The following is a 13,569-nucleotide window of genomic DNA, read 5'->3' on the forward strand; positions in this document are numbered from 1 at the left end:
GGGCAAGGAGTCGCGGCCACGCGGGCCGAGAAAAGGAAGCACTCGGAGAGGAGCACGAGGATGCGCGGCGGCTGGGGTTTCAAGGAGGTCTATAGGGTTTGGCGCAGCGAGGATGCGAGGCCCGACGGTCAGCAATCATTGGCGGCCTTCCAACAGCGGCATGTGCCGTCTTTTTTTTTTTGGGTTTTAGCCCTTTTTTTTAAGATTCTCTCAAATATGCCCCTAGCGGAATGCTTTCAAAAAATAGACCTTCAGCTTGGAGCCGTCGTCATTGGCGCCAAGGTCACACGGCATGGCGCCAGCACAATTGGCGCTAAGACCCTTGCGCCGACGCAAACGTGGAGACCGAATTTTTTATTTTTAGCCTTTTTTTTAAAATAGTCACATTTAGGCCCTTGGAAGTTTTCTTTTGTTTTCTCGACCCTGAGCTCGACGCCGTAGTAATTGGGGCCAAGATTACACGTGTCGGCGCCATGATCTTTGACGCCGAGGTCCAAGACTATTTTTTCCGTGGCGTTGAAGTGACTGCTTGCGTGGTGTGTACGTGACGCCGGCTCGGCGCCGTATATTTTGGCGCCGAGCTGGGCGCCACCTCTCCTGGCGCCATCCTGACTCGCAGGTGTAGTGCAGTGCCAAGCCAGAGAGAGCCTGACTTGTAGGTGGAGCGTGAAACTGCAGACCAGATAGAGAGCACTGCGGAGAGAGCAGAGTAGCACGAGCATCGAACAAGCATCCGCAAGCGGGTTTAAAATTTACTCTCGTGCACGCGTATCGAGGAGAGCTTTTCACCCTTCCTGCTGTGAACGGTGTTCTATACGAGTCATGCCTAGTATGTATGTCATGCCTCAACCGGCTCAAGCTGCAAATCCTAATTTCTTGTTAAATAATATATCCGATTTGTAATTTGTTTAAACCATAATATTTCTTATGATCGTATTTATAAAACCAAATATAGTCAATATAGTTCTTAACTCTTAGATTTAATCGAGAGAAACATAACGGTGGAAAAGTAGATAAATAGTTTGGAAGATATAATTGTTTAAAACTTGAAACCAAACAAAAACACATTCACTATGCGTGCACAACATTAAGCCCTCATCGACATGCGTGTAGGAGAGGAAATTTTTCACTCCAGTCTCCACCCACTTGCACATTTTCTTTTTTTTATGCTCGTGCAAGCACAGGACTCCTCTGCCCTTTCACTCTGCAGGCGTGCCGTGCAGCAGGAGGACTAGCTGCATGCATGTATGCATGCCCGTGCAGCCGTGCTCTCTCTCTCTCTCTCTTCTAGCTTTGAATAGATAAATATGTGTTTTTTTTGTTTCACATTTGAAACAATTATGTCTTCTAAACTATTTATCTACTTAACGATCCGTTTCCACCGTTATGTTTCTCTCAATTAAAGCTACAAGTTAAGACCTATATCGACTATATTTGGTTTTATAGAAAATATGTTCTTATTTTTTCTTTCAAGAAAATATGGTCATGAGTGATCTTGTTTTATTATAGATAAAATCACAAGAAATGTTTCGGTCAAAATAATTTACAAATCGATATATACTGTGTAAACTAGGCATTAGGATTTGACTTGAGCAGTAGAAAGGTTGATGAGGCATGCATACTAGTACATACGCGAGACACCCCCTTGCAGATGCTCGTGATAGGACTCCTATCTCTGCAGTTGCCAGATGCTGCAGCAATCAAGTCAGGTTGGCGCCAGCAGAAGTGGCGCCGGCTCGAGTCAGGTTGGCACCAGCAGAAGTGGCGCCGGCTCGGCGCCACATTCACTCCACACAAGCAGCCATATCAATGCCACGTAGAAAGTACTATTGGACCTCGGCACCAAAGATCATGGCGTCGAGACGTGTAACCTCGGCGCCGAGACGTGTGACCTCGGCGCCGAGCTCAGGGTCCAGAAAATGAAAGAAAACTTCCAAAGGTCTAAATGTGACTATTTTCGAAAAAAGGACTAAACAATAAAAAATTCGGACGTGGAGATGACATGGCGTATAGCTTGGCGCCATTAGCAATGGCGGCAAGCTTGGCGCCATTGACATTGGCATGGCGCCAAGCTTGGCGCCAAGATCCTGTTTTAAACAACCACCACCTCTTCCTGCCCGAGCCTTCCTCATTTTCTTCCTCCTCCCTCTCGGGTTTTCCCTCTCTCCACTACACCCTACCTCACGAATCGACATATTGGACCGTGGAAAGTTGGATGTGATCCTGAGATCTTCGAGAGCAAGGTATCCTCTCACCCCTCCTAGTTTTTTCTGTATCGATTTGGTATATATTAGTCGTATTTTTAACCTAAGAATCGTCACTAGTTAGGGTTTCATGCACTTTTTAATATTCAAATGTATTATACAACCGTAGGATGCCAAGGCATGGAAAAGGTAGCAAACCAATGTATGCGTTCATTGTTGTGCATCACATGGTAAACCCTAGGTTTAGGGTTACTTGTTATTTGCTTTCTTTTATTAGAACGAAATTTGTTCAATTGTAGTTATGGCCGGATGACCGAAAGCCCCTACGACCCAAAGCCGCTCCCTAGCGGTGTGCCAAGACCCATGTGTTTTGTGGTGATCCTTGTAAGGTAGACATTTCTGAAGATGAGGCAACCTATAGGCAGAGGTATTGGATGTGTTCCAATTTTGCATGGGAGCCTACAGAGCATCAGCGTCGCAGTACATTTATTGTGAGAAATTTTTATTGTTTATTAATTATTTTGTGTCATATAAAGTCTTGCATATTAATTTGTTTTGTAACAATTGCCTTTGTTGCAGACCCTCCACCGTTGTTTGATTTTGAGCAGTGGATCGACACTGAGATCAAGGAGTTAGACAAGCGGCTTCTACAAGGCCTGAAGGAGTGGGATGCGAAGCGTCTGGAAATATTGGAGAAGAGACGCAGAGAGGAGGCAGCAGAAAAGGAGCACAAGGAAGAGGAGGCTTGTTACTGCGTACAGGGAGGAGAGGGAGAAGCTTGAGCGCGTGTGCCGAGCAAAGGCAGCGATGGAGGAGAATCCCGATGCCCAGAGGAAGGGAAAGTGGCCTCGTTGCACTCAGTTGTTTGCATAACTTGCTAGTTCTATGATTTATTCATGAACAATGTTGTCTATGGACTATGCAATGTGTTGTCATATAATGCATTTTAAGTATGCGCATGCCTAGGGCATGTTCTGCGTTATTTAGTTTGCCGTCATGTACTTCATATGTTATTGTGTTGTTTAATGTGCCCTATTATTGGACCTTTCATAGTGTTGTTGGTTTTATTATTTGTGGTCATAATATTAAGTTTAATATTGCAGAGGTAGTGAAACTAGTTCCCGTAGTGCAAATAAAACATAACGAAGTAGTGGATTACATAATTCAACACGCAGAACACAGAACATGGCATGTCAGAACATGTACCAAACTAGGGTACATATGTCCTGGACTAAACCTAACATGCCTTAGGTAATTGAAGCGAACAACAAGCACATGACATGGCATGTGAGAAACATGTACCAAACAAGGGTACATAGTTCCTTGGACTAAAGCTAACATGCCTTAGGTAATTAAACCAAACAACAAACCTAACGTGGATGTGGCATGTGAATACGATAGATTTGTCCTATCTAGTAGTGTGGCCACATAGCAAATTTTGTTGCCCCTTCTCCACAGTACCCTCCCATTGTTGGTGGTGCAGGTGGCGTGATAAGGACATGAGCTCCATGCATACGACCATGCTTGGAGATAGAGGACGAGGAGATCAGCGAGGGTGTCCTAACCGAGAAGGAGGCCCGAAGCTCATCCGGTTCGAGTCACCAAGGTGGAGGCCCAAATCAAGTTCGAGCCTATCTCGGGTTCCAGGACCAGTCTGTCATAAAACTGGTCACACGGGCGCATCCGGGCTCCATTTTCGACGATCCACATATGGATGGAAAGCTAATTAGATAAGGAAGCCAATGCAAGCGGTCTCACATAAAAAGCCCTTCGGAATCAACAGGAATCGTCGAAACAAGTTAGCGTCCAGAATCTATCAGGGTGCTGCGACACCGTCTTTTGGTCCGTTAGGCCATGTATTGTCATAGAGCCGCATCCAGGGGGTGACGTCCAGGGCTCTATAATTAGCAGCCATCGCTGTCCTTAGGGTTTGGATTTTGTTTAGCTCTTTTTTCCACATGAAACAGACGTCGTTTTGCTGCAACTGTGCCGCCAAGGCCGCTTGCTGTGAACCAGGGACCCAGTTCTTGATCTTGTTCGCCTATAGCGATTAGTCATTTAGAATAAACACCTGAACTCCTTCTCGTTATCATAAGCCTCATATTTATTTGCAATTTCAGATTGCGTTCATCATGTTCTTGCTTGTGTTCTCGATTCGCTTGTAGGAAAGCCTTCTCGACGAGGTCAATTGCGTTTGTGTAGTTGATAACCAACGGAGCAGTGGTGTAACTGTTGCGGGGGTCCAAATCAGTCTTGGTTCGAAGCCTAGATCATGAACGTCGAGTCTCCACCAATCGACTCTATTATACCTATCGGAAGATCGGGCCTTGTCTACATCATGGCGGGGGTGGCGGCGGAGGCCCGTTGTTCTTATGATTAGTGCAGGTGCAATATGGATCATTGCAGAGTGCCTCCTGTGAACCAGCATCATTGTAGTTGTCGTCGTCTTCGTCGTCCTTGTAACCACTGCTAACTTCCCTTTCTAGATCAAAGATACGGTCATGCTGGTAGTAGATGTAATACTAATGCGGATAAATTTGTCTAGGATCGACCCACCTAGTGAACCCACAGTTTTCTTTGGACTTCGAACATTGCAGTAAGTATGTCCTGTAAGATGTAGAGCAATCGAGAAACAAATTTGAGTAAAGAATTTTAAAAGCAATTACCCAAGCTTGCGGGCATTTGAAGAAACGACGACCTCCATCCAAACCCTCGGTGAACATCTGCACTAAGCAGTCCTCACCATGCCTACATTTTGGACAATCTTCTTTCTGGTAACCGTATCCTCGGAGAGGGCACTCTTTGGTGAAATCACTTTTGCTCTCGACCGGAAAATGATACACTGGTTCGTCAAAGTCATCCGGACCCAGAGACCCCTCCCACACAATGGGAGTTCCTTTCGTCCCCCCTTTCCCTTTCCTCTAGATGACCCTCCCGACATTCCTACTCGAACGTAACCAACTATTGGTTTCAAGTGAGTAGCAACGTATGAAGCAATGCGTATATATAGGCAGCCCAAGATTCAGTAGCCATTGTAGTGTGGCGTCAATGCTCCTGAAAAGCCTACTAGGTATCACTGAAAAGTCTATTTCGAAGGACACTGAAAAAGCCTAGATGCCATTCCTGAAAAGCCTATTTGAAAACTAAAAAGCCTATCTGAAAACTCATCTGAAAAGGCTAGATTCCGGCGATCAATCAATTCATCTGTAAAAGTCTTTGTACGATATGACGGTGACATGATAAATCACTGAAAAAGCTACATGCTATATGTGTACTGCACAACTATACTTCCGGCAGAAAATTTTGGCAAAGTTTCCCTTGTTTTTTGATTCAATCCTTACACAAATATCACATTAACATATGACATGAACAAATATATAACACATTCATCTCAAACCATATACATGAGCATACTAAAAGTCCATAGTGTTCATAATAGTCCATAAAGTCCATAGTAGTTCATACAGTCCATAATAATAGTCCAAACAATCCATAATAATAATCCAAACAGTCTATAATAATAGTCCATAATGAAAGTCCACAAAGTCCATAGTAGTCCATAATAACATCTACCACAACCTCTACCACAGCCCTCAAGTGCATGAATTGTGGCCAAGTCTACCGCACTTGCCACACTCGTAATGCTCGAGGTCAGTAAGCAATGGGATCACTCTCCCACGTCTCGTTCTTCCTGGTATCTGATCCATAACCATCCTATGCCTCATCCTTTTCCTAGAGCCACGCTTGTCCCAACGGTAAGCTGGATCCGCAATGTACTTTGGACCGTTGTATGGAGGCCACTCTCCGGGGTCCTGGAAAGGCACAAAGCGGGGGCTCCATGTTTGCACAAGCGTGTCCACACTGAACTCGCGAGATATCCTGCCCTCGATATCATAGTTGCGATGCCTAGCTGCTGACACTAGGTGAGAACATACAAAGTGGTACTGCCTTGGTTTACCACAAGTGCATGAGAAATCTTGGAGGACTTCCACATGAATCCTCAACTCTCGGACCTCACCATCAGACGTCGTATCACTGGTATGCTTGACCTCATAACTCCCCGTGGCATGGTCAAAACATGTAACCTCATGTGTGCCAGCCCTTTCCTTGGCCTTCTCTAGAAGTGCCTGTGGTTTTGGAGCCCATATCATACCATCACTCTACAACTACATTGAATGGGCGTGTCTATCGTTGAACCAGACTACAAACTTGTAGAAGGTGAATTGCACGATAGCATTCACGGGCATACCACGTATCCCAAGCAGCAACTTATTGAATGACTCGGCCATGTTGCTGCACTGAAACTCATACCTCCATCCACAAACGTCTTGAGCTCTTGTCCATTTCTCCAAATCTCTCATCAACCCTGTCAGCCATTGTCTACCTTCTGAATTTGATGCGGTTCTGACCTGCTCTAACTTTCTCTAGAAGTACCTGTCCTCAAGCTGTCGAGCTGCCTCCTGGAAAAGATCAAAGTTATCCTTCACACCATCCTTCTAGAGTAGATTCTCGGTAAGGTGCTGAGTACACCAACGATGGTGCAAAGGTGCATACCCCTCTATCTCCTCTCGCACGACATTAAGTATGCCCTAGTGTCTATCAGATATGAGGCCAACCTCCCTGCCAGGCCCAACCACATGTATCCGGACTAGCCTCAAGAACCGTCCCCAACTGTCATGGTTCTCCTTCTCAACCAAAGCAAATGCCAAAGGAACCATCTTGTTGTTTGCGTCACATGATATGGCTATAAGAAGTGTGCCCCGGTACTTGCCAATTAGGAACGTATCATCAATGGAGAAGACAAGACGGCAGTGCCTAAAGGCCTCGACACACTAAGGGAAGCACCAGAAAGCATGGAAGAATATTTGCCTCCCATCATTCCATGTGTCTGGTCTTGGGATGTACTCATAATGCATGCCTGGATTCACCGCTTTGATTGCATTGAGAAGTACTGGAAGTTGCTCGTAGCCATCCTCCCAGTCCCCATATATCATCTTCCATGCCACTGCTTAGCCCTCCAGGCTTTACCACAAGTTATCACATAACCTTGATACACCTCCTTAACTGTGCTGATAATTGTCCTGACCTTCATGTTGGGCTCACCCTGAAATATTGCCATCAACCGCTTGGCAATGAGGGTAGATGTCAACTGTCGATGCTTCGTGTTGAGGTCATGTGAAGCACAAGTATGTGGCCCGACAACTCTTGTGACCTTCCACTTTCCGGTGACCGTTTGCTTCCTTGCACAAACACTCCATGGGCAACGTTCCTTGTCACACACAACCGTGTAACGCCGCTCTGCATAGGAATGCAGGACCTTGTAAGGTCTCTTGTGTATCACTGCAAATGCCTGCAACCACCTCTTTAATGCGGGGAGGTCCTTGAAAACCCTCCCCTTCTCAATTTCCATGCTAGGACCAGCCTCTAGAGCTTCTTGTGGCTCTTCATCACGTCCTTCTGCAAACGCCTGATTCGAATGAGTAAGATCACTGAATTCATGAACTCTAGGATCACAGCGGCTAGGGAAGATACGCCTCAACATCTCAACATCACTCTCCGTCAGCTCTCCAACAGGACAATCATCATCAGAATCAACAGCCCCTGCGGTCTCATATGGCTCAGAATCATTCATTATTTCAACACTATTGGAGGCACGAAAACCATCTCCACAGTGCACTTGAGCATCAACAGACGGAGCACCCACATTGTCGGGAATGTCTCCTGCAACATAAGCACAAATACGAGGAAAGAATGAGATAAATGGATTAAAAGAATGGGGTAAGCTGCAAAGAACGATGCATAATTGACACTTACTCGGATGATTCTGTGTCAAAGGAATCTCCTGAGGAGGATCTACCACATCATCATGAGTCCGACAAGCATCTCCAACTGCATCAACAATTTGGACCTCATTGGGGGCAGATTGGGCATCGGGAACCATACGTGCAACCTCCGCATCCATTGGTGGGGAAAACCCATGGGGGATGGGATCAACCAACACTCGACGCACAACCACATCCAAACTTTGGAACTGGCCCTTCATAGCCGATCCCACATAGTTCTCCCACTGATCTGCACACCCAATTGGGATCATCTTCCTTAGGATGTTGGGAGGAGAACCTAGGTGAAGTACACCCTCAACTGCGATGCCATCATCTCCATGGCAATGTAGCTCCTCCCGAGCCCTTGCAACCAACTCACTAAATGATGGCTTCTCATTGAATAACATAGGAACGCTTTGCATGTCAACAAACTCAACATATCCATAGCGATCTCTTTCCATAGTGCCTCCATGATATATGCTCACTAGGTTGTCCATCTAGTTCATAAACATAACGATGCACATTTCCTTTAGTCCAATATAAATGAAACATACTAAGTACAAGGTCTCTAATACATAAAAAGTAACTACTAAGTACTACTAACTACTAAGTACTCCTAACTAATAACTACTACTAACTGCTAAGTACTACTAACTAACTATGTCAAGTAACTATCTAACTATATAACTATTTAACTAACTAACTAACTATGTAAATATATTTCTACATATCTAAATCACTAATACACTAACTAATTAAACTAATTAAGTTATCATAACTAACTAAATAGATAACTAACTAACTAAGTAAATAGTGTAACTAGTTTATACCTAATCTCTAGATTACCAACTAACTATATTGCATACACAGAAAAATTACATGTCAAACGATGGCAGTGCACGACGCGGTGGAGAGTAGGAGAAGGCGCCGGGCACAGTGGAGGGCTGCCGGAAGGGGCACCGAGGGACGCCAAACGCGTACGGGGACGACGGCGAGGCGTACGGGCGCTCGAGGCAGCGGGGCGCGTCGGCCGGGCGGCCGCACCTGGGGTAGGGATGATGGGGCGGGGGGGGGGGGGGGGCGCCAGCCGCGCCTTGTCGGGCGGCCACGCCGGGGCGGAGGTCGGGCGGGCTCGCCGGATGAGTTTGGCCGGGCGCCCGCGGTCAGGATGACGGCCGGGGTGGGCGGGTACACGGCGCGGGCCGCCGAGTGTCGCGAGTGGGAGGGACGGCGCGGGCGGGCACCTCGGGCCGTCGCGCGGCGCGGCTGGCGCGAGCGGGCGGTGTGGGGCGGCCGCGGAGTCGGGGCGGGGCAGCACGACTGGCCGAGCACGAGGCGCCGGCGATCGGGCGGGCGAGCACGAGACGACGGCGGTCAGGCGGAGAGGAAGAAAGAATGGAAAACGAGGCCCATTTGTCGACAGGGCTTGGCGCCAAGATCTACGGCGCCAAGCTCCCTGCTAGGTGGACGCCGCGTCCGCGTCACATCAAACGATCTTGGCGCCAATTTCTCTGGCGCCGTTCCGTGTGACCTTGGCGCAAATGGCGACGGCGCCAAGCTAAGGGTCTATTTTTTTGAAAGCATCATATTTGAGAGAATCTTTTGAAAAAGGGCTGAAAAACAAAAATGATGGCGGCATGTGCAGCTCCACGCCGAAAGTGGCACTTTGCTCACGTCCCAAGGTAAAGGTATCCGAGGGGCAGCTACGTACGGAGCCATGCCATGCAGGTCGGGCGCGCTCGTTCGGCTTCAAAACTGGAGAGAGAATTAAAGAAAGGAAAACGGTGGGCGGCGGTCTTCGTTGGAGGAGCGGCGACGGACAAAGGGATAAAAGGGGAGGAGGGCATCCTACGATGCCTAGGCAGAGTAACATGCAGGTTGGGCCTGGACGGATGGAGGGCTACACGTCACGTGCATGGACTAGAGGAAAGGATTATATTGCGACTAACAACTCAAAAAAAAAAACACCTGAGGTTTGGGTTGTTTTGGCAAGAATCAAAGCATGCAAGTTGGGCCTCACCAGGGGCGAAGCCACGTTGACTTTCTCTGGTGCACATGCACCATGGTAAAATAAAAGTTTGCTAATATCTACCTTAAATTTTCCATGTATTTCCTTTGAAATTGTACGTATTTCTTTATGTTTGATAGAGTGTGTACCAGGTTGGTTTTGAGCTGGCTTCGCCCCTAGGCCTCACGTGTACTAGGATTACGTTTGGTAAGAGAAGACTTTCTTATTACCCTTAAGATTAGTTTTGAAACTACTTAGAATTTGAGATGGGAGCAATAGATTTAGCTTAGAAGGGTATATAGTAGTTTTACATATTGAGTCGAGCTAACGCTCAAATCCAATACATAAAATCGAGTTGGAAAAGGCTTATGTTTTATCATAACAAATATGATTTAACAATAATGTCCAAAAAGGGCGTTCCCAGAAATCGTCAGTTTGCAATGGTTTGAGCACCTAGCTTACTTTCGTCAAAACCAAAACATTTTGAAAATAGGTTTGAGCACACGAGCTCTAGTTTCTACGTCAAAATCTTTCAACAAGGGTCACCGCTAGAAAACGACCCTATTGTAATCGTCAAAAATCATTGTAATAGGGCCAAATATATAGCTTGTTATGTCGTAAAATGCATGCGCATCAAGTGGCATGTTTTTCAATCCAATTCAGCACAAATATACAGCTTGTTCTCCACCACAAATGAAAGACAAAATTAAACATCTATATTTCAAATAAATCATTTCTATTTCTTATGAAACAAATATTGCACAGTAACAAAAACTTTAATGAGTAAAAAACCAAATGTGGGGATCCCTCTGCCTCCGGACCCTCGATGCGGGCCCGACGAGGGTGGGAGGTAGAGGGTTGCCCACAGGAGAAAAGAATAGATGGCGCGAGTTACTAGATGTCAAAAATGTGGAGTAAATGACAATAAATTTCATCATCTCACGCAGTCAAACCGCCCTGGTATTCATAGTACATACCAGGGCGGGCAGTGAAATTATACACACAATATTACACAGAAGGAGAATATTCTTGGTTCGTTCGGGGCAACTTAGACTTTTCACCCTCTTGCTCCTACTACCCTCCTGACCGCATGGGGACCACTCCTCTAGGGACCATACCACGTAGTCTCCCTGAGACACCCTCGTCAGTACGCTGTCTTGGAGTGACGAGGGTGCCACCGAGGGCGCCTGCGTATGCTCCTCCTTCTCCAAGGGTCCTTGGATCAGCAAAACAGACTCACACAGAGTTAACATTATTGATCCAAAAGAGGTGCCGAGAGTTACACTGGCGAAGGTTCTTCAGGTTCGTGACCTTTGCCGCTCGGCCGTGCGATAAGAGGTTTCATAGAGTCTGGTTGAGTGATGGTTTGGGTATGCGCCGACAAGAGTTTTCCTTTCCAAACCTCTTCTCAATTCTATAGTTTACCCAATCTAAAATGTATAAACACAAATCCAAGGCCTCAAGAGGGAGGTCCCTGATCTTTTCTACTCCATAGCCTTGTCCTTGTCCTGCCTTCTCTCTCATCCCAAAGCAAAGGACAAGTTCCTCATGTGGTGGGGCTCCCACTCCACTTGTTGAAGGCATACTTTCTTTTTTTCCCCCAACAATATATATGCACACCCAGGATGGATCAGATCGATTCAGAAATAATGTAAAATAATGCTGGATGGCAGCTTGTTTGCCATGTTGAACGTCTATTCACTACAAGAGATGTTAGGTTCTATGTCATTTAGTTGATGTCATAATATCTGCAATTTATATTATAGATTAACATTTATGACACCCGATTGACGAACAAGCTTGCGTCACCAATCATGCGCCTTAAACCATGTTCTATGTCGTTTCGATGTTGGTGTCACAAATGTATGACATTGGTTTTGTGTCACAAAATTAAACTGTGGCCTACTAAAGCCCACATAAGGAACCGCGTTATAGTGGGTGCAGCCCATTGTTGTGGTTGAATTTTGGCATAGCCCATTTTCTGTTTTGAAGCTTTTTTGGCCCATATCTGAATTTTATTGATTCTGGCCCCACCTAACATGCTTATGCTGAGGCTGCATGAGGTCTTTTTAGGCCAGCCCAGTTTTTTCACTACTATTTAGGGCCCATACGAATTTTTTTGGACCAGCCCACTTTTTTTCTTTGCTGTTTAGGCACACCATCCTTGTCATATAAAATACTTTTTGACACACCATCCTTGTTATAAATTTATGACGGCTGAAATTAGTGTTTATGATAGGACAAATATTGTCACAATATGGAATTTGACTACCTTTAAGATGTTTTTTGTGACGTTCATTTAGTTGAAATGCTTCCAAACCAAACGTCATAAACAAATCGATTTAGTGACCTTTTGATTGGATGTCATGCCATTGACGTCTTAAACCAACACATATCTTGTAGTGATTGGACGATTCTCTTTACTACCACTCTCATGGTTTTTAATCTACAGTCGCCTACTGCGGTAGCTACTAGCTCCAACAACATGGCCACACCAGCGATGGAACGTCCAGAGCCAGAGGCTGCGTCTGCAAGTGCGGCAATATAGACACTCCCTACCAATTCGGCATCTTGGTTGGGCCAGTTCAGCCTCACATGCGACGACACCTTTGACCCTCCAAATATGGTAATCAATTACAATGGTTAAACTAGCATAGGATCTTTGTCATTCTGTGTCCATTACTTCTTTGAAAACCAATTCTGGAAGGTATGTCACAATCAGGGACAGAAGGAGGGAGGGGGGCTTAGCGTACTCCTTTAGTTATTTTTCAGTTGGTCAAGGATCATTCTCACATTTGCAGGCAGCAAAATAGCCCATCTCATGAATGTTGTCCAATAAAAACATATTATACTGAGATAAACTGATATGACCTGACTCACCCAAATGTGATGGTGGCATTACCAGGTTGTGTTTGCCCATCCCCAGTCACCTGATCAAACTGTAGTGCGTCAGTGATGTAGAACCCAGTCATTTGGCTACCATTACTAAAAATGACGTACTCACAGTACACATTGGCACTGCACCCAACAGGTCCCCCCATAGGTGGCCACACAGAATCTCTGATCACAGGACACCGTGCTCCCGCTCGAGGATGCCTTGGGGTCATAGAACATCAAGTGAAAGTACATACATACGCCCACGCCGCATTCCAAAATGAACACAACTGAATTAATTTGTAGTTTGAGACACAAGAAAGAAGAAGTGTGAAACGGTTACCCCAAGTCCACTCTTGTGGGGACATTTTTCGCATGAGATGCAGTTAACCGATAAGATGTCACTGCCAGTGTTGACCTTGACGTGGTAGCGCTTCCCCTCCAACTCTAGGTTGGAACTTGCGGCGTACCAGAAAGACGCCGGCAGCCGCGGAGCGGCCGCTACCAGTAACTGTGCGGCAAGGTGGAGGATGAGGAGCACGAGCAGCAAGCCTAGGTAGAGGCAGAGCCATGGATTTGAATTATTTGTGGGTAACAGACGACAATTCGAATCCGCCCTGCATGCAGCAACAACGATAACTGCAAGGGCAATCGGGCGGCA

At 46.1% G+C, this 13,569-nt stretch overlaps 1 pseudogene; it reads left to right on the plus strand.

Annotated features, from left to right (window-relative positions):
- Positions 1 to 2,374: 2,374 nt before the first annotated feature.
- Positions 2,375 to 3,170, plus strand: LOC136489765 (uncharacterized; annotated as a pseudogene).
- The last annotated feature ends 10,399 nt before the right edge of the window (positions 3,171 to 13,569 follow it).

The sequence above is a fragment of the Miscanthus floridulus genome, chromosome 10 (genome assembly GCF_019320115.1).
Source record: "Miscanthus floridulus cultivar M001 chromosome 10, ASM1932011v1, whole genome shotgun sequence".
NCBI classification, from domain to species: domain Eukaryota; kingdom Viridiplantae; phylum Streptophyta; class Magnoliopsida; order Poales; family Poaceae; genus Miscanthus; species Miscanthus floridulus.